The sequence below is a fragment of the Bicyclus anynana genome, chromosome 17 (genome assembly GCF_947172395.1).
Source record: "Bicyclus anynana chromosome 17, ilBicAnyn1.1, whole genome shotgun sequence".
Taxonomy (NCBI): Eukaryota; Metazoa; Arthropoda; class Insecta; order Lepidoptera; family Nymphalidae; genus Bicyclus; species Bicyclus anynana.
This window is the reverse complement of record NC_069099.1, coordinates 2,371,512-2,393,533: the sequence shown is the minus strand read 5'-3', so window position 1 is coordinate 2,393,533 and position 22,022 is coordinate 2,371,512. Positions and strand designations below refer to the sequence as shown.

Here is a 22,022-nt window from a genome sequence, read left to right as displayed (position 1 = left end):
CGATTCCGGAGGGGCATGCACCTCCAACTTTTCAGTTGTATGAATTTTAGGAAATTAAATATCACGTGTCTCAAACGGAAAATCATCGTGAGGAAACCTGCATACCAGAGAATTTTCTTAGATCTTTGCGTGTGTGAAATCTGCCAATTCGCATTGGCGTTCTGAGAGGAGACTCGAGCTGAAGATAATGAAGATTATTGTGTAATGAACCAATTAAATATACTGCTAGTGATGAAGTAATAAAGTATGGTGAAATAAATTACTTTCATTTTTATAACAGATCTTCACCAAAAAATAAAATGCCTCTTATTAAGTCGTCAGAGACATTAAGAAGATAATTTATTATGATAGTAATCTAATTAATATTAATTAATATTATCCCTAAACCCCATTAATTTCTCACAGGTACTATACATATTCATTCAGCTATCAGACGAACATCGCATTTACAAGTATAATTAATTGAGTGTTACCCAATTTCTTTTACATATCAGAATTAGCATAAATATAATTTATCAAACCATGCATCATATTTTAATTCACAATATTTTATTATTTAAAATTTAAATATTTTTCTTAAATTATTTATTGTTTATGTTATTGTAAGTATACCTTCCTAAATTAATTATTACATTTTTAATTGGTCACAAGATAGATATTTACCTAAAAACAATAGCTCTGACAAAGCAGCAAAAAATAATATACGGAATAAAAGCCTGCGATAGGCCGAAAGTTTTAAGAGTATGCAATATGTAATTTGGTGGTTACAAATGGTTCTGGATCTCAGATTCTGGAAAAGTTAGGCGCCTGATATTTGGGTAAATGATATTTCAAAGTGTTAGCTTCGTTATGACTATACAAAATACACAATTTGTAAAACTTTTCTCAATAGTTTTTTTTTTTGAAAAATACATGTTTTGCTCACATTTTGCTTTCAGTCTCAGGAAAAGCAAATTTATTTTCTTAAATTTTTGTTTTGTATAGAAAATTAGGTATCTTGAACATGGCCATTTTCTTTTTCGTTATGTTGTTTAATTTACTTGCAATTAGGTAAAAATGGTTTTGGCGCTCACGTCATAAAATTTGCGTCGCGCGTCAATCGCTCCGTGCTTTTCACTCAGGTGAAAGTCATAATTCCCCGTCTCGCTTGCGCTTCGAATTTTATTTATATCGTACCGACGCGCTGCGCGCTCTTAAGAACTTATTATATTCTCATTCCCCTCCAACTAGTCAAGGAAGACTGTATTACGAGTGGGTATGGCAATAGACCAACGGGGCGGGGATCGAATCACCACCCCTCGGTAATGAGTCCGAATAAAATTTACCGTTGAGCTATGAAGGCTTCATCAATTGAAATAGTAGTATTGAAGTATTCATCTCAAAAACCTCCGTCTCCAATATGGGTAAGAATACAACAAAATAAGCTTTATTGAGCATATAAAATATACACTATGCATTAGCCTATAATGCCTTTCAATTTCATATGTATGTGCAATAGACTACTGTATGATTTCCGGTGATACGGAAAATCATCATGACTTCAATCCATTAATACGAGTAGGTTAATGAATTGAATACCTTACATTAGGGATGTATTAGCGATTGTAGATTATGTGTTTTAGTAGTACCATTAAACTGATACTATTGAATTGGTCTTTCATAATAGCTGTGAGCCGTGCACGTCCAACTTTTCAGTATGTGCATTTTAAGAAATTAAATATCACGTGTCTCAAACGTTGAAGGAAAACATCGTAAGGAAACCTACACACCAGAGAATTTTGACTCATTCGCACGAGAGTTTTTTAATTCAACAAATACATTCCCAAGTATATGACATCACATGACAGTGACAGCGTTTTTAAAACATGACGCTTTATTATCGAGCAGTGTTGTATTTTCAATTTTGGACGTTGGAAATAGACCTTCATTTAAGTTCATACTATACGCTACGCCCGCCAACGCTGGGTTGTAACATTTAACGCATCGCTTTTTTAACTCTAGTGCGAATGAGGCCAATGGGTCCATAGTTTCTGTTTCGTTATCAATTCTATGTTTGGATTATAATTTAGATATTCAGAGAGGTCACGACCTTGTACATCAGCCTCCAAAAATAAGTTGTTATTAAACGATATTATTAAAAAAGAATGTTACCAAAACATGTAGCAATCGGAATGTTGATACTATTGGAAAGGCTACACCAACGAATCCATAACAAACATGATTAGAAAGACACCATCGTTTATAACGAAATACTTGCTGTTTATTTTACTAATTTATTTATTATCTCTTAATACCTGCACACCTGTGATGTTTTGAAGTCCCTACAAAAGGCCTATGTCCTGCAGTGGACGTCCATCGGCTGATATGATAATGATGACCTGCACACATGATAATTTTCTTATTTCTCTAGGTGTTCGCTATCAACCCATATTCGGCTCACAGCTGAGTTCGAGTCTTCTCTCAGAATGACAGGGGTTAGGCCAATAGTCCACCACGCTGGCCCAATACGGATTGGCAGACTTTACACACGCAGAGAATTAAGAAAGTTCCCTGGTATGCTGGTTTCCTCACGATGTTTTTCCTTCACCGTTAGAGACATGTGATGTTTAATTTCTTAAAATGCACGCAACTGAAAAGTTGGTGGACTATTGGCCTCTCTCATTCTGATAGCAGACTCGTGCTTAACAGTGAGCCGAGCCGCATGAGTTGTCAATGATGATTACCTATCCCTATTATCATTATTTTGGTAGCCTTGATTTTTTACTTTAGCCGACAGAGAATTGAACCCGGAAAATCTTCATGGTCCTTAATGGGACAAGCTAAAACATGATTACATGACACAGGTGACTTAGTTTATAGACTCAGAGTACTAGGTTGTATTTAATCACGGGCTTTGATCACGGGGTCCCGGGTTCGAACCCCGGGTTGGGCTATGAGCTTATCTTTCTTTTAAAAGATACGAAAATGGTGGTGTTCCCTGTGTATCGGATAGCGCAATAAGTCTTCAATTCCAGTCTTAATGACCATTCATAGTGGTCGTTGTAGAATTAAATTTCGCCTACCCATACATGAGCAACACGGTTGGCCTAATCTCTATATCCCCTCACCTATAAGAAGGAAGGCCTAATCCACTAATAGGCCGTTAAAATAGGCTAAATAAAATAGAAAATGATGATTATACAAGATCTACAGACAATGATCTTGTATAATCATCATTTTCTATTTTATTATATTATTTATTATTATAACCTGCAGAAATATGAGGTATATTTCTGCACTTACACACATAATTACTAATGCAAACACATAGTAGGTATCTATGTCTTCAACGGATGTCACTACAGCAACAGTTATATTGAATCTGATGAAAGACATCAGACGAAGAGAAAGGACGATGGAATCGAATAAAATAGCAAATCTCAAGCAATTCATACGTTTTGAGTTAGCACGTGTTCACACTCTCGATATTATGTCGCTTAGCAAAATATTGTTACACTAGCTGACGCCGCGCGGTTTCACCCGTGTGGTTCTCGTTCCCGTATGAATATGGTGATAATTACGGCACCAACAGCATTCTTGCAATGATTGCGAGCAGGTTGGACTGTAAATATGTGAATCACTGCTGTTCCATGTCAAATGGATTGGAGCGGCAGTGACACACATATTACTAGTATGATATATTTAATAGAATAAGTTTTGCTATAGTTTATAAGTTACTAACACATTCTATTTTTACTAACACAATTATGAGCCTATTGAAGCTTGAAATAAATAAATTATTATTATTATTATTATTATAATTTATAGCCTATAGCCTTCCTCGATAAATGGACTATCTAACACTGAAAGAATTTTTCAAATCGGACCAGTAGTTCCTGAGATTAGCGCGTTCAATCAAACAAACAAAAAACAAACTCTTCAGGTTTATAATATTAGTATAGATTCATCATGAAGTATGATCGTAAAAGAATGTCGTGCATAGATTCCATTAATAAGAATTTATACTATATTCTATCAAAAAAAGTCGCCTGACATGAGTTTTTCAATTGCTTTAAATTATATATACGCGTTAGATTTTACATAATGAATCTTATGGGACATTAATCAGCTTTACAAATACACACTTCAAATCGCAGGTCCATCGTTGTCCAGAATGGAAACATAGTTAACTTATTTTGATTATAAACATTCAGCTGGATGGACTATTAGCCTAAATCTTCACATTATGATGGGATGGGATTATGGGAAAACTGATTTTCTTATAGACTAGCGCTTGACTGCAACCTCACGCGTCTGATAAACGATGATGCAGGCTAAAGTAAAACATGATTGCCTAAAATATGTCCATTCATTCTTGATTTGAAAATACTGAAGTTGTAGGTGATAGCAAAAATGAAAGGTCGAAGGGTATTTTACACCTTTGCGTGAGGAGTGAGGCGGCGTGAGGCGTCTAATGATTGATGAACCAATATCTAAGCATAAAACGTCTTACGCGAGCATTAATGATCAAAAAACGTTTAACAAATTTCCTCAAATTGACGAACAGCTGGATCGTATACAAGACAATATGAAACAAAAAATTGCTAGTGTGACCCTGCTCTACAGCAGCAAATCGCAAGCAATTCATATGTTTAACGTTAGTTGTCGAAAAGTGAACGGACATTGTGAACGCAACCATAATCACTGCGGCCTTGAGCGTTTAGTGAACCAATCGAAATATTCGGTGATGGGCATGTCGATAATTGACTATCACTTTTTGTGTCAAATGATTGATTGGAAAATAGCGAATCCACTTAAACGCATCGCTCCCTCCGATATCATTGTTTTTGCGCAATGATAGATGTGTTTCATTATTTATGTAGAGCTTTTGCTGGTAGAGCTCGACCAGCGACTAGCGCGTTGCCAACCGAAGAGAATGGTTGCTCTTTGCGGTGGCGGTACTTTGTAAGCAGTCCTGGGTTAGCCTATAAGCTATTTAAGCAATTTGCTTAGGTCATCCCATCTAGGAGGAGCAGTAAAGACGATCGAGAAACAAAAAAAGCACAAAGTTAAAGCAACTTCAAAATCGCGTTTTAATTTGATGATGCAAATTCTACCCAACTATATGTTCTCTTAATTCTCTTGTGGGAGACCCACAGGGGAATATTGCTTAGGGCTTCAAGTCACCTTAATCCGGCACTGTTTGTAGGACGTGTTCCTTGCATATTCTGCAAAATGTTGCTCTGTTTATAGATATAGTCGGATGCAATATTTATGACGTCTCCGAAATGGCCTGTGGTAGTCGTAACGCGCAGGTCGTACACAAAATCAAGCCGCGTGAGGCGACGGCGGGCGGGCGGGTGGTGCGCAGAGTGATATCCTGCGTTAATCTGCGGTGATCCCCTATACGTTGCGGCTGACACCTAAAACCTTGGGGCGCGTTCGTCGCGAATCGTATCGCGCGAATTCATACGCGCGTTGTCGAAGTACTAAACATCAATACATCGCGTCCACAAGCATCGCGCGAATTCAAAATACGCGCGTGAGTTGCGTGCACTACGCCAGACTCTCGACTCGCGCGTGATTCGCGCGTATTGCGCGCGAGTCGAGATACTAGGGACTCCCCAATTGCTCGCGCGTAATACGCACCGCAACGGACGCAACGTTCGCGCGTAATACGCGCGAGAGAATCGCGGCGAATTTGCCCTTTCTGGACAAGGCCTAAAATCTTGTATTGCGCAGCTTAACGCACGAAGTTCAGAAATGTCATAAAAATTGCTTCTTACTATAATCTACCAACAGCAGGTATAAGATGCATCATACGAGATATCTCAGTATCGTGCATCCTAAAGAGTAAGAGCACATTGTCGTCCAATAGCAGCAGCTTTCATACTATCGCTCTCTCTATCGCCCTATGGCAACGGTCGTTAAAAGTCAAACATACAAACTCTAAGCCTACCAACCCACAATGGAGTAGCCTGGTGGGTTTAAGATTAAAAAAGAACCCTTTCTAGTACTAGAGGCCTTTCCATGGGCCACTAAAAAAATACGAGTGACGATGAAGTAAAGTTTGAGATGTAGCATGTCTTGGTTAGTTGGTGGTAAGGTCAAGGGCGTAGCTACCGCCTTAACAGCCTTATCAATGATATGGGGCCCCCGGACTGCAGGGGGCCCTTACGTATGAAAGCTAAAATTAGTAAAATCTAATACACAATGTATTTGGTTAGAGGAACCTATGAATTCTAGTGCTTTTATAGGTTCTTTAAACATCTTTCTTTTTTAAGAAAATCTACCCGTCATATTAGGCCCCCAATTAATTTTGATACAATGCACATTACGCCACTGGGTAAGGTTGAATAAATCATTGACCTTGTTTGAAATACCTTAATACAAGTCCATCTCACTGTCACATTGACTTGATAATTGACGGCAACCTCTGCGAGTGTGAAGTGGCACTTCAGTTTCAGTTTTAGAAACAGCGCGTTTAAGGTTAAATGACACAGTTACTGTCACTTTTAACCCTGAAATTATACAGTTACGATGAGAGGTTACTTTCACTGCCTAATAATTTAAAAAATAAGAATGTCCATTTCGGTCACGGCAGCCAATCTCACTCATGCCATTTAAGCTGGAAATACTATATTATAGGATACAAAACATACATACAGCCGAACGTAGAACCTCCTCCTTTTTGGAAGTCGGTTAAAAAAAGTAGCAGGAATGACTTGGACGCGGAAAGCGCGGGATATACCTCTGTAAAGAATACTTGGGGACGCCTGTGCTGGAGTGTAGATATAATATGTCATTGCCAAAACAAATATTACACTCTCCCTAAAAAATCACTGCCTTTCTATTTCTCTAAATATATTTAAATATATACTTTTACAATTGTGTGTATGTCTGTAATTAACACCTGCATTGTTTTGAAGAACTTTTACTTCGATCTTTTATATATTTACAACGACTAGGAGTGGGTTCATGAATCACTGCAAACATCCATCCAGCCACAGTTTTTGGATTTTTCAAGTACAAATAAACAGACATGACTGACGGATATTGTTTTACATACTTAGATATTTCACAATATAAGTTATGTCATCTTATAAATATATAAATCTCCCGGGAACCATGGATTTTTCCGGGATGAAAAGTAGTTGTTAATCCAGAGTAAAATCTATTTCTATTAAAATTTCAGCCAAATCGCTTTAGTAGCCGCAGCGTAAAACAGGAATAAACATACTTACACACTTACACACAAACTTTCGTCTTTATATTATTAGTGTGATAGTGAGTAACAACACCGATCCCTTAATATTGAATCATAATTTATTAACCCCCTAAAATGTAAAGCTTCTTAAAAATACAATACATTTTAAAAATTATAATTTACTAAGTTTCGGCACAGTAGATATATTACAAGCAGTATAATAACTCGGCCATATTTTTGAAATAAATACCTACAGCCGCGCGCTCCGTAAACATGTGATAGGGCTGCCTGCCTCCAGCATTTTAATTACATTTGCCATTTTCATTACAGTAGTTTTTTGATTGGTAGATTTAAATAAGGCTGATACTAATCAATGATCTTGAAGGACCTTCATATATTTATTTTTGTGATGCCATCTATCCACCTATCCTATATCCTATATATCCTATCCTATATTACCACCACACTAGGTGACCAAATAATAAAAAATCGGTCAAGTGCGTGTCGGGCCACGCGCAGTGTAGGGTTCCGTAGATTATGTTAGCACTTTAACCCCTTATGTAATGTACAAAAATACCGATAACGATACCCCCACACTATAGAATAGACGATAAAAAATTGACCCTGACTTGGCATGTAGGGAAGGAACTACAAAAACAAATTGAGATTGACCGGGTTCGGTTTCGGTATATTGATATCAGCTGGCTCTTTACTTTTTTTATTCAAATACATTAAAGTATGAGCAACACAATAATGTTGTTAAATTCAAACAACTTCTTTACGTAACTTCTTTATTACCTTAAAATACAGGTATACAAAACATACATGTCATAAGATTTAAATCTATGTATTACATAATAATCAAAGAAAACAACCTAAATGAAGACGTTAATTAATAATTATTTAATAATATTATATTAACGTTTACGTCATTTACCTATTTACACAATTTTATCATTTAAGCATTTATTTATATATATATTTATTAAATTATGCCTTTAGAATACAAAATATTAATCAAACTTTATAAAAATAATAACTTTTTTCCTAGTCGTCATAATTAAAAAATCCAATACACTGCGTTCGTCACCGCGGCACAGTCGCAACGGTCTTCACCCCACGATCACCCCACGTACGAGCTGCGTAGGTATAGCTCGCGTTTCGACCTTTAGTATGAAGTCCAACTACTGCTTGTAATATATCTACTGTGGTTTCGGTAAATTAAATTTAAAACTTTCGGTAAATTAAAAAGGCCTTCTAAAACTAATTAGTGTTCAGATAATTAATGTCATTGCATGATGTATTGCCAGCGATAAGCTATTAATTTAAATATCTTTTATATTGTTTCTTTAGTGCGCAAAAATACATCGACGCGAGCTTAAAGCTTTTTAGAAATAAACATTATCGCCTATTAGCCGACCTTGAGCTGTGTGCAATCAATGTATACAGGGTGTTCTGAATTTCGATTTACGGCATACTTTATTTGAAGCTAGCTATGTAATGTATGTGATAGTGGTTTTTAAGGTAAACTTCGTCAAAACATTAGAAATGGTGCTCAGTTTTGTAAAAGTAAGATTGAAGATAATTATCAATGACGTTAGACATTAAATAAAGCCTACAAAACGGCGTATGGAATATCTTTCAGATCCAGAGACCTATTTCAAACACTTCTAACGAAAGCCCAGGGTCCTGAGAACGATGGACCCCTTAGGTACCGCCAGATATCAATCCACAGTATTAATAGATATTCATTAATGTCATGTAGGTTATACCTCCTCTAAACCGAGTTCCAGAGTTTAGCCGGGACAAAAAAAGATAGAAAAAATAAAAATTAAATATTATTTCATGTATTTTTTGTTTTTAATTAAAGACAGAAACTTAAATTTTATTTATATGAACTCTATTTAAGTATCCAAAAATATAATGTATTCTAGTATTGATAAAACAAACAACTAAACCTAAATACATACGATACTATTTTTATCCCATTATCCTGATAGACCCTTCCGATATAGATCGTAAAGAGTTCATTACGATGCGTCCGATACGTACGATGCGGATCTGTGGACGCCTGCCATTAATCGATATAGGAGACGTAAATCCCACGCCCAACACTGGAAATCAATCAAATTGACAATTATTAAAACATCCTGTATTTGTCAAAATACTAAAAAGTTAATTTACATTAATTATTTGTATACAGTTGGTTTCTTTTTTCTTTGAGGGCTTTGCGCTTGAATACGATTTCACTTGGTGGTAAGTGATGATGTAACCCAACGTGGACCTCGCAGACTTTGAAGAGGACTAATACAATACCTTGCTTCAACTAAAATAATAACTTTTATCCTACAACCATGTAGGTATATGTTTTTTTTATTCTCTACAACTTAGCCCTTGACTACAATCTCACCTGATGGTAAGTGATGATGCAGTCTAAGATGGAAGCGGGCTAACTTGTTAGGAGGAGGATGAAATCCACACCCCTTTCGGTTTCTACACGGCATCGTACCGGAACGCTAAATCGCTTGACGGTACATCTTTGTCGGTAGGGTGGTAACTAGCCACGGCCGAAGCCTCCCACCAGCCAGACCTGGACCAATTAGGAAAACCTCAATCGGCCCCGCCGCCGTCGAACCCAGGACCTCCGCCTTGTAATATTATTAAGTATATAGTAATAGTACAGAATAACTATATTATATATTGTTACTTCTATAAGTATAAAAGTTATTCTTATAATACATGGTTCGAAAACTTATAACTCATGCGCATTAACTTGACATCTGGCTACTATACACATCCATACAAACACAGTATAAACATAATATAAACAACACACCACGATCTGTAGTTAGATTGTGATCTCAACTAATGTTTGATGAACTGACGAGTGGCGATTCAGTAAGACATGCTGACATCACAAGTAACGTGGTTATTAGTTATATTAGTAGACGCCGCGCGGTTTTACCCACGTGGTTCCCGTTCCCGTAGGAATACGGGGAAAATATATAGCCTATAGCCTTCCTCGATAAATGGGCTAACTAACACTAAAAAAAAAATAACCGTAAAAGAATTTTTAAATCGGACCAGTAGTTCCTGAGATTAGCGCGTTCAGCAATCAAACAAACTCTTTAGCTTTATAATATTAGTAGAGATTAGTTAGTAAAAGAATCTTCAAATTCTGTTCACTAGATAAATAGTTCCCCCTATAACTATAAGAACTTACAAGCTTGCAAACTTTACCTGTTTAAAATACTATTATTATATTATTATTATAGATCCATACAATATAAAAATTTTAATAAAAAAAATTCAACCGACTTCCAACTCAAAAATTAACCTAAACTAAAAAGCAAAAAATAACATCTTACCTATGTGCTACCTTCTGACCAGTTTGAAGGCGGTGCCGAGCCAGTGATGTTTTAATTTAAGCCGTTTAAATTACAAAATTTCTGTGGTTCTTTCAGAAACGGCTTTAATTAAAACATTACACTAGATTGGCACCGCCTTCAAACTGATCAGAAGGTAGCACATAGGTAAGATGTTATTTTTTGCTTTTTAGTTTAGGTTAATTTTTGAGTTGGAAGTCGGTTGAATTTTTTTTATTAAAATTTTTATTTTTTAATTTTTAGTGTTAGTACACCTACTGAGTGTGAACAAAAATTAATAATCAATTAGTTGAAACGTTATTTTTTTATAATAAGTATCTAAGTCCTACAATCCCAATTTTAAAAATACTACCTTAACTCATATACAAAATTTTACTCCCCCTTTATCTACACGTAATATGAATATTCAGAAAAACGTGAAAGGTGACTGTCCTCCGTCTTCATCACCAGACCCCCTATGCAGTCACAATCCATATGGTTGGATAGTTCTCATCAATATAAAATTAAATCAAGTGCAAACACAAGGTAGCTACTGTGAACCGTCGAGGAGTTCCCTTAACTCTCCTTCATCTTCGTCACCAGACCCCCTAATACAGTCACAACCTATCCAGGTGGAAAGTTCTCATCAATACAAAATTATCAAGTCAAAACACAAGGTAGCTACTGTGAACCGTCGAGGAGTTCCCTTAACTATCCTTCGTCTTCATCACCAGACCCCTAATACAGTCACAACCCATCTAGGTGGAAAGTTCTCATCAATACAAATTTATCAAGTCCAAACACAAGGTAGCTACTGTGAACCGTTGAGGAGTTCTCTTAACTGTCCTTCGTCTTCATCATCAGACCCTTAATACAGTCACAACCCATCTAGGTGGAAAGTTCTCATCAATACAAATAAATCAAGCCCAAACAAAAGGTACCTGCTGTAAATCGTTGACGAGTTCCATCGTCTGTGTTTTGGCTCCATCATCAGACCAACTCCAAACCTTCATGAAATTGTAGTGGTTTAAAATACCTTATGGAAACACTAACAAACGCACTAGATGTCGCTACAATTTTCGAAAGTTCCCCTCGATTTCTCCAGGATGCCATCATCAGATCCTGACATGAAAAAAATGGGACCACCCTGGAATCAAACCCTTCAAAACAAAAAAAGAATTTTCAAAATCGGTCCACAAATGACGGAATTATCGCTGGACATACATAAAAAAAAAAAAAAAAAAAAAAAAAAAAAAACATACATACAGTCGAACGTAGAACCTCCTCCTTTTTGGAAGTCGGTTAAAAAGATATAACATAAATAGTCTGAACACTGTAAAAACAATATATTTGGTTGCGTAAAAAACATCGCGTCTTTACATTTACTTATGAATATTCATGTAACAGTTATTGTTGGATTATAATTAATTCAAACGGCAATAAAATTAAACAGTTTAAAAATATACTATGTATTGGTTTGACTACAATTTCACCTGATGGTAAGTGTTGACGAAATCTAAAATGAAACGGGCTAACTTGTTAGGAGTAGGAGGAAAATCTACACTCCTTTCCTTTCGGTTTCTACACGACATCGTACCGGAACGCTAAATCGCATGGCGGTACGTCTTTGCCGGTAGGGTGGTACCTAGCCACGTCCGAAGCCTCCCACTAGCCAGACCTGGACCAATTAAGAAAACCTCTATCGGCCCAGCCGGGGATCGTACCCAGGACCTCCGTCTTGTAAATCTACCGCGCATACCACTGCGCTACGGAGGCCGTCATTCCACTTTCAATTTTTTTTACTGGATTACAAACTTATAACAACAGCAAGCTAGTGCCACGGACATAATATTTATGTAAATTATTATTAATTTAGACACCTAATATAATGAACATGCCCGTGATTGATATATTGCTTATATATTACCGTGGAGTAACAAAATTTTGCATAGCTATCATTTTCTATAAAAAAACAGGGTCTTTTGAAATGACATCACAGACATTCGCATTTAGCGTGTAACCGCGAAAATTTAATATGCAAAATTTTAATGCATTTTAATGGCACTAATCAATTGAATAATTTTTTTATAATTATTATATTTAGTACTTTCATTCATCAGTAGGTAGCTAATGAATAAAATCTTACTATAATAATTACCTATATTTTGATGTGAACAACCTAGCCTAGTTACGTGATAGCCTAGTGGATATGACCGCTGCCTTCTGTTCGGAGGGCGTAGGTTTGAATCCGGTCCGGGCTTGAACTTCTCAGTTATGTGCATTTTAAGAAATTAAATATCACGTGTCTCGAAACACTGAAGGAAAAACATCGTGAGGAAACCTGTATACCGGAGAATTTGTGTGTGAAGTATACCTCGTTGGTCCTCGTTACCAGGCTTAAGGTCCAGTCCACTCATGTGGTTTCAGATCACAGGGTCCTGAGTTTGAGTCCTGGGTAGGACTAAGTATTATTAAGCCTTTGAGAGCCGTTAGTTGGTGGAGTTATACCCCCGTGCCTTTGAGGCACCGCCAACTTCCCAACTCCAGGGTACTATTAAAGTTTTTCTAGAAGGGTGCTATTAAAGTTTTTTTTAGTAAGAAAAATTGCAACGTATTTTTTTTTGGCCTGACCCAGGACTCGAACCAGCTCATTGTCCGTGGCTGCACCAGCTAACCGTGACCAATGAGGCAGTTAGCACCTTTATCCCGCCAAGCCATAATGGAGCACCTGAGTAAAACCCCATATGCCTCCTACAATGAGGAATGCCTGTTGTGTAGTGGGCAGTGGCGTGCACAATAACGACTAGGCTAGGCACTATAAGTAAAAATTGTACCAAAAATAGAAAATTCTTCCTTCAATACAGTCTCGTAAAGAATCCTCAGGGTGAGCAGTGCATTTCTGCATCTATGGCGTGCCCGCCACTGGTAGTGGGCTGTTAATATAGGCTGATATTGCTGATTTAAATTCCCAAATGCAACTATTGCAGCAGTCAGGGGCTCGTGTGCTGAATTCTGAACAATGAATACTGAATTGAGTTTCTAAGAAAAGCGCGACCATGATCGGCTGAAGGTCAGTTTTGTAACGGTACGCCTATATGTGACTAAGCTCCGAACACATGGACTTGTGATTAACTAGATACCGTATGCAATCTATTTATCAGCGCTGTGTGTTCTTTGTTTATGGGGAGCATATAGCAATATGCTGAGCTGAGACCTTTTTCTAGGTTATGCCACTTATCGCAGGGTATTATTCTTAAATAATTGTGATGTGTGGCATAATGTAGAAATAAATATATTTTCTTTCTTTCTTTCTATCTAATTGTGCTTAAATTGTTTACATACTTCGTAACTTTATTTAAATTTTTGTCACAACTTCTGCATCTGCCTTCGGACCTCATCAGGCGATACTTTCTGCGCTCGCCCAAAACCCCCGGTGACAGCGCTGAGGTCTCATTAAATTCAAAAAATTCAAAATTCAAAATTCATTTATTTCAAGTAGGCTCAGTTTACAAGCACTTTTGACACGTCAGTTGACTATTTGTAAAGATTCTACCACCGGTTCGGAAGGCAGGTTCTGCTGAGAAGATACCGGCAAGAAACTCAACAGTTGCTCTTTTGAAAAAGTCATACAGTATTACAATTTACATTTGATAACAATTAAATTACAATTTCTTGTAGTTTTATTTCCTGTGTGAAGGTGGAAGCTGATCCAATGGCCTCCAAGCACCTTTGTCGTTAAGGAACTCATCAATAGTGTAGTAACCTCGACTAAGTAAATGTTTTTTAACACATTGCTTAAAGTTGTGCATTGGCAAGTCCATCACAAAGAGCACAAGACACTTACAAATAAAAAAAAATGTTTAAGGCCGCCTTGTGCATTTTTTTTTATAAATTCTTTGTATTGTATGTTTATTTGTGGTGTACAATAAAGTGTATTTTCATTCATTTCATTTTAACTGGGGGAGATTTACACCTCTCGGATTTGAGTCGGCATAAAGGTTTGCTAGACTGTAATTTATTGTAGCGCGCAACATTTTTGTACAAATTTTCCGTAAAAACAAAAGAACGAATAAAGAGGCGTCTAGCTATATACAAGTCCGTATAAGCAGTAAGTGGCAGTAAGCAGGCGTTCGTATGCAGAACGATCGAGGCTAAAAAAATAACCGTAAAAGGTTTAATAAATATTCTTATAACGTTAGATACTGTTTTGTAACACCACTATATGATTCTTTACTACAATATGTATGTACAAACAGACTAAGAGGCTGCGATTGCCAGACTTACCTCATTTTATTAGGCTGAAACTCTATCAACTTATACTTCTCCCATAGGTCCATAAGTACATAAGTCAATCATAGAGTTTGATCTGTGGTGGCTTTGGAAAGAAAGGTTCAAGGTGAAAGGTTTCAAGGTTCTAGATCCTCATTAATCTAAGTAAAAAGCGCATTGTTACTTACATTTTCCTCGGCATAATATTATATTAGAGACCATGTCCCCAGTGACATAGCTTCAGGACAAACCTTCAAGAAACATCTTTATAGATCAATCTTCAAGGATCTGTAGCGAAGAGTTCATTATAATCAGCTCAATAGTTTAAGTTCTACAGTGGAACATACTAAAAATACAACCAATATTCCATCATTAACAATGCTTCGGCTCACTGTTGAGCACGAGTCTCAATCATTCTCATCTCATTCTGAGAGGAGTTAGGCTAATAGTCCACCACGCTGGCCCAATGCAGAATGGCAGACTTCACACACGTAGAGAATTGAAAAAATTCTCTGATATGCAGGTTTCCTCACGATGTTTTTCCTTCACCGATTGAGACACGTGATATTTAATTTCTTAAAATGCACACAACTGAAAAGTTGGAGGTTCATGCCCGGACCGGATTCGAACCCACACCCTCTGGAATCGGAGGTAGTGGTCATATCCACTAGGCTACCACGGGTTCTAATTTCTAATTGTATACCTATCTTAAAATTAAAAATAAAACATTTTTTTGTTTCCTTACGATGTTTTTCCTTCACCGTTTTGGGAAACGTATTTAATTTCTTAAAATGCACATCAGTTATGTGCATTTTAAGAAATTAAATCGTTAGAGGTGCATTCCCCGGATTCGAACCTACACCCTACGAATCGAAGACAGAGATCATATCCACTGTGCCATCAGGGTTCAAACAATATTTAAGACTAGGTACTTACTAAAATCTTTACCCTTCTCACTTCGCAGTATTTGGTTAAAAGAATGACTACGTCTAGAACATAAATGCATGCACTATAACCTGCCCAGTGTTGCACCTTTCACACAATTACTAACACTCGATGTTATACAATGAGAAGACATTCTGTTCCACGCATTAGCACAGAGCTGCACACTTGCACAGACGCTGGCGTGGTGGGTAATTGCCCCAAAAATATTTAGGAACCGTGCAAATCATATTTCACAAGTGTGAAGTACACTCAAAATTAGCCGACCCAAGCTATAAGCGAAGAGAGTTTAGAATTATTTTTAGACCGGCGTTAACCTAAGCCGTAGGTCATATTGGCCTTTAATTTCAACTTTACCACTTATGTTTTCTATGGTTAAAGAACTTACTTAAACCGTAGAAAACATAAGTTCAAATACTTATTATATATTCAGTAATTATGGTTCTTTTATAGTGTTCAATTACACATACAGTACATACAATAATCCCTACTAGGTTAATAATTAACTATTTATTTGTGCCAGAATAACATGCTACAACCAATAAGATATTTTGCCAGAATAAATTATCTTGGCAACGTTCGAAATTAAATTATTACAAAGCAGAAAAATAATTAAAACAAATGATAGATAATAATAATACTCGAAAATATCTAGTTGTATCGTCATCAATCAATATTTGGCTCACTGCTAAGCTCAAGTCTCCTCTCAGAATGAGAAGGGTTAGGCCAATAGTCCACCACGCTGGTCCAATGCGGATTGGCAGATTTCACACATGCAGAGAATTAAGAAAATTCTCTGGTATGCAGGTTTCCTCACGATGTTTTTCCTTCACCGTTTGAGACACGTGATATTTAATTTCTTAAAATGCACACAAATGAAAAGTTGGAGGTGCATGCCCGGACCGGATTCGAACCCACACCCTCCGGAATCGAGGCAGAGGTCATATCCCCTAGGCTATCACGGGTTCTAATTTCTAATTGTATCCTATCTTGAAATTTAAAATAAAACATTTTTTTTAATTTCATTACAAGGTATTGTGCAATCAGCTGCAACGTCTTTAATTAAATTGCTTGAGGGTATTTAATGGCACATGTAGCTAGTCTTCCATTGAATTGAATTGAATCTATTTTTTTTACTGCACAGAATAAACAAAACACAATATTATTAGGGTAACCAGACTTTAAAACCTTCCTTGATTCATACTCATAGGTCTACAGCCTCTCTTGTCTTTAGTGACAAATACCTTAAGCCTCCCAAGCCCATAGCTTGGACCACACGAACATGACACATTATGAAATGTCAGAAATAATGTAAGCTCTCGAATTTTTTGTCCATCGCCCTCAAAAAATCTAATGACTCTCACGCTGTTTGAGCGAGTTCAAAACGAACTATCATTCTTTGTGTTATCTCCTACTTACTTTACTGGTTTACCTTAACAAGTGGAATGTAATGATCAGTATATTTAACAAATGGGATATGAACCTTATAATGAGGAGATCCGCAGAAGAACCAAATTCACCGACATAGCTCAACGAGTTGCGAAGCTGAAGTGGCAATGGGCGGGGCACATAGTTCGAAAAGCCGATGGACGTTGGGGTCCCGAGGTGCTGGAATGGCGAACCTGCACTATAAAGCGCAGTGTTGGTCGACCCCCCACCAGGTGGACTGACGACATCAAGCGAGTCGCAGGAATTCGCTGGATGCAGGTGGCTCAGTATCGTGATGTTTGGAAGTCCCTACCAAAGGCATATGTCCTGCAGTGGACGTCCATCGGCTGATATGATGATGATGATGATGATAAGAACCTTGGACTCACTGTGTTCTGGGTTGGCAGGCTTAGTGTAATAATGTTTCTTCTAATGTAATGATTGCCGGCCCGTATGCGCGGTGGATATATTAGTCCTGGGTTCGATTCCCGGCTGGGCCAATTAAGGTGTTTTTAAATGGTCCAGGTCTGGCTGGTGGGAAGCATCAGCCTAGGCTAGTTACTATCCTACCGCCAAGTGTTTTAGCGTTTCGGCACGATGTCATGTAGAAATCAAAAAGGGTGTGGATTTTCATCCTACTCATAACAAGTTAGCCCGCTTCCATCTGAGATTGCATTATTCACTTACCATCAGGTGAGATTGTAATCAAAGGTTAACTTGTAAATAATATTAAAAAAATCACTATCAGAAGTCTAAATATTATTTATGACCATGAACGAAAGCTCAATGTTATTTCTGAAGCATAATGGTTTAGCGTCACCAACTTTTGAGCTGAGAATTGCTTCTGAGAATTTCTTGAATGAAGTACCCCTATGGAGTATCCTTCCTTACGTGCAAAGTGAAAAGGAATTTTTCATCGTCTATCCCATGGTGTGGGGTATGGTTATCGGTTTTATTGTGCATTACATAGAGGATTAAAGTGCTAGTGCTTAATCTACGGAACCCTACTCTGCGCGTGGCCCGAAAAGCACTTGGCCGGTTTTTTATCTCAACCTAGTTTGATTGTTTCACAGCTTCAGCTGTGGCAATGGGCGGGGAGTTTACTCAGTAAATATATGATTTTAATTTCCATATGATACCTCGACACTCGGCCTGGGGAAAAGGTCCTTGAGCCCCAGACAGATGTTTTAAAGTACGAAACCCTAAAATCAATCCATAACTCATATTTAGAGATGTATAATGATGGCGGTGCCTTGGCGGCACATCGTTACATCCTCGTTGCATGACTATGCAAATCATTGTTTAGAATAGAATGGAAATTGTCACGTGAGAAAACTTCTTTACACTTCGGGTAAAGTGTAAATACTAAAGTGCGCGAATTGAATGCGAACCTTATTCTAATTATTTTACAACAATTCCACATTTTTCGCACGTTCGATAGATAAGCGAATGATTGCGCACACCTTTGCAAGAATGTGATGCATGGTGATAAAGATTTGAGCATTCATTGCCTTTGTTGGTTGAGTCAACTATTCTTTGTCTTTTAATTATATTTTTATCGCTTTATGGCGAGCAAACGAACATCTATTTTTTTGTAAGGCTTGGGCTTGATTACAATAATGCCTGATGGAGAGCAATGATGAGGTCTTGGATAGAATGCACTTGCCTATAAAGTGCCTACTCACTCTTGCCTCAAAGGTGTTTAAATTGTAGGTGCCAGATAACACGGATGCCGGAAAAGCGTCCCACACTTTAGCAGTTCGAATAAGAAACGTTAAAGCGAAACGTTTGCGTACCTATCATCTGGATGTCAACGTCAACGATCAAAACGGCCAGCTCGTCAGTCATTATGAGTTGTGTCAAAACCAGTTGAATATAATATTATTGTACATGTAAAGGCCAGAACTTCGCCAGTACTTCTTCTCCTTCGCTTTTACAAAAGCTGAAAGTTAGTCAGCTCAAGCTCCTATCATCGGTAAGTCATCACTTGTCCCCACAGGTGAGGAATTTGCCTAGATCGGCAAAAATGAGGGGCGGCAAAAATGAAGAATATTTTATGTCTTTCAACTAGTTTTACATAACAAACTAGGCCCAAAAACAAAACAAAACTATACTATTCTAACAATCTAACAATATAATATAATAATGAAAAAAGTGTGTATGTAAAATAATGTGTGTAATGGTGTATGTTAAACATACACATTATACGAAATTGAGGTTCTATGTAAAAATGTCATCCGGTGGAGTATGTAGTTAAATGACATTTTGTCAATTGATTTGATGTTTATTTTAATAGGTTGATAATACAGATTAAATAGTGAATAGGCCAGCTGATACTTTAGTGAGCTGTTAAAAATAGGGTAATATAGATAACATGACTATCTAGTAAGTAACAACTAAATGCATTGCACTAATGACCATAAGAGTACGTGTAGAGTTCGTAGCATCGTTTCCTCAACAAGTTATACGATAGGTGAACGTATCATTTGGATCTGGCGTCGGATTGTTTGTCGCGTGATTATGCAAAGTCAACTACAGTTCCGGGTTCGATTCCCGCATTGCCTACTCATTGCTAATGCGCGCAAATTGTGACATCAAACATTAGCAAACGTGTCACTTCTAAGTAATAAGTTTTTCTTGTGGTCTGTGTATGTTTACACTAAAAATGTTGCATATTTAGATTCATTGAATAGTAATGATGTCCGAGTATTATGCTACGCTAATGTACGGGCCTCATAAGAAGGGTCACGGAGCGATGGAGCGATGGAGCGAGCTATACTTGAAGTATGCTTTATAGTTCATCAAGTCGCAAGGCTATAGCTTCAAAGGGCGTGACAGTTTGAAGAGCCTATGGAGAATGAGGTCTCTAGAATTTCTCTCCGTATCGGAAAACACAGATCATTGATGGGACATCAAACTGACTAAGTAGGCATAGAATACTCCTGGATGGTTCAAATCCGTAGTTTGTGGACGTCCATCGGCTTTTTTTTTATTCTTTACAAGTTAGCAATTGACTACAATCTCACTTGATGGTAAGTGATGGTGCAATCTAAGATGGAAGCGGGCTTGTTGCGGGAACTCCTTTCGGTTTCTACACGGCATCGTACCGGAACGCTAAATCGCTTGGAGGTACGTCTTTGCCGGTAGGGTGGTAACTAGCCACGGCCAAAGCCTCCCACCAGCCAGGCCTGGACCAATTAAGAAAATCTAAATTGGCCCAGCCGGGAATCGAACCCAGGACCCCCGTCTTGTAAATCCACCGCGCATACCACTGCGCCACGGAGGCCTTCAAAATGAGGTTTATATGGTGGTCATGATGGTGATAAATTATATTGATGGATATTTGTTAAGCATTGCATCGAAACGCTAAATTTGCTTCGGTGTGTCCCCTCCGAGATAAGACTTACAAATTACTAGCAGGCACTCTATCTAATAAAGTTTTTCACAGCCATCGTCTCGGCACTGATATTTTCCTGTTACAGGCTATGCTTGGAGTTTCTCCGCGTGATAGAATCAGAAATGATGATATCCGTAGAAAAACCACAGTCACCGACATAGCTCCGATAGTCGCGAAGTTGAAGTGGTAATGGGCAGGCCACAAACTTCAAGCCGATGGACGTTGGGGTCCCAAGGTGCAGGAATGGTTGGACTAAGGACATCAAGCCGGTTGCAGGGAGTTGCTGGATGCTGGCGGCCCGAGACCGTGATGTTTGAAAATCTCTACAAAAGGCCTATGTCCAGCAGTGGACGTCCATCGGCTGATAATGATGATGATGATAGGTTTGGCTTAGGTAAGCTTGGCTGCAATCACGCCTGGTACCTAAGCAACGCAGGATCTATGATGGAACATTGTCTGTGAACTCCTTGCCTCCGTATTCACTCTTGACTAAAAGATAAAAATTACCCTCCTTTAAGGGCATTCATTCCTAGAAGGGTATTTATATATCTTTGTAGTGAGTATAAGAATCGAGGAATCAAAGAAAAAACGAAATTAACACAGCAGTAGGTTAATACCTAGTTCTCGAAGTCGAGCTTTATAACTGAGTTATAATCACAATATTTTTTTCCGCTTTATTTATTTAGGAACATTCACTTGGATTTATTTAATCAATAGACGTTTTAAAATTTCGTTTAACGTCAGTTTTTATGACAGAACAAGTTTTGATGAAACTTTCACTGCCTACGCATTGAAAAGTGATGCGTGAATTATGAGTGTTTAATTAAGATAATAGTAAAGTGCTAGAGAACATACTAAAGAACGCCCGCGACTTCATTCTTGACATATTAATTGCCTCGTTGGTCCATTTTTTATATACCTCTACGCGGCATCGTACCGGAACGCTAAATCGCTTGGCGGTACGTCTTTGCCGGTAGGTTGGCCAAGGCCAAGGCCTACCACCAGACCAGACCTGAGATAATTTAGAAATTATATTAATCTAAATCGAACTCAGAACCTCTCTGTTGAGAACCACAGCACAGACGCCATGAAAGGTCGCCGTTAACTACGAGTAGACGATGGGGAGTTATGGGTTACAACCGTGATAGATATCTTTCTTCTGTACACAAGACAGAATGACATGAACTGTTGAATTATTGTTGATTTTTGGAAGTGGCTATTTACACGTAAACGAACGAATTTATTTATTTTAATTCATACGATCAGTCGTACGACTAGCTTATTCTATGCAATTCCGTTTTCGTATGTCTAGCTTCTTGCTTGTTTTTTTTTTGGCGGGTTTTCTTTTAAAAGTCTGCAGTGACCTACACTAGTACTACTAGTAGTAGTAGTACTAGTAGTAGTCTGTACTAGTGTTTCGAAAACGGGTAGTAAA

The 22,022-nt window shown here is 37.7% G+C and overlaps 1 protein-coding gene across 1 annotated transcript in view; it reads right to left on the bottom strand.

Moving 5' to 3' along the window:
- LOC112051269 (uncharacterized) overlaps window positions 1–22,022 on the bottom strand; it is a 105,807-nt gene that overhangs the window by 5,540 nt on the left and 78,245 nt on the right. The window lies entirely within an intron of this gene.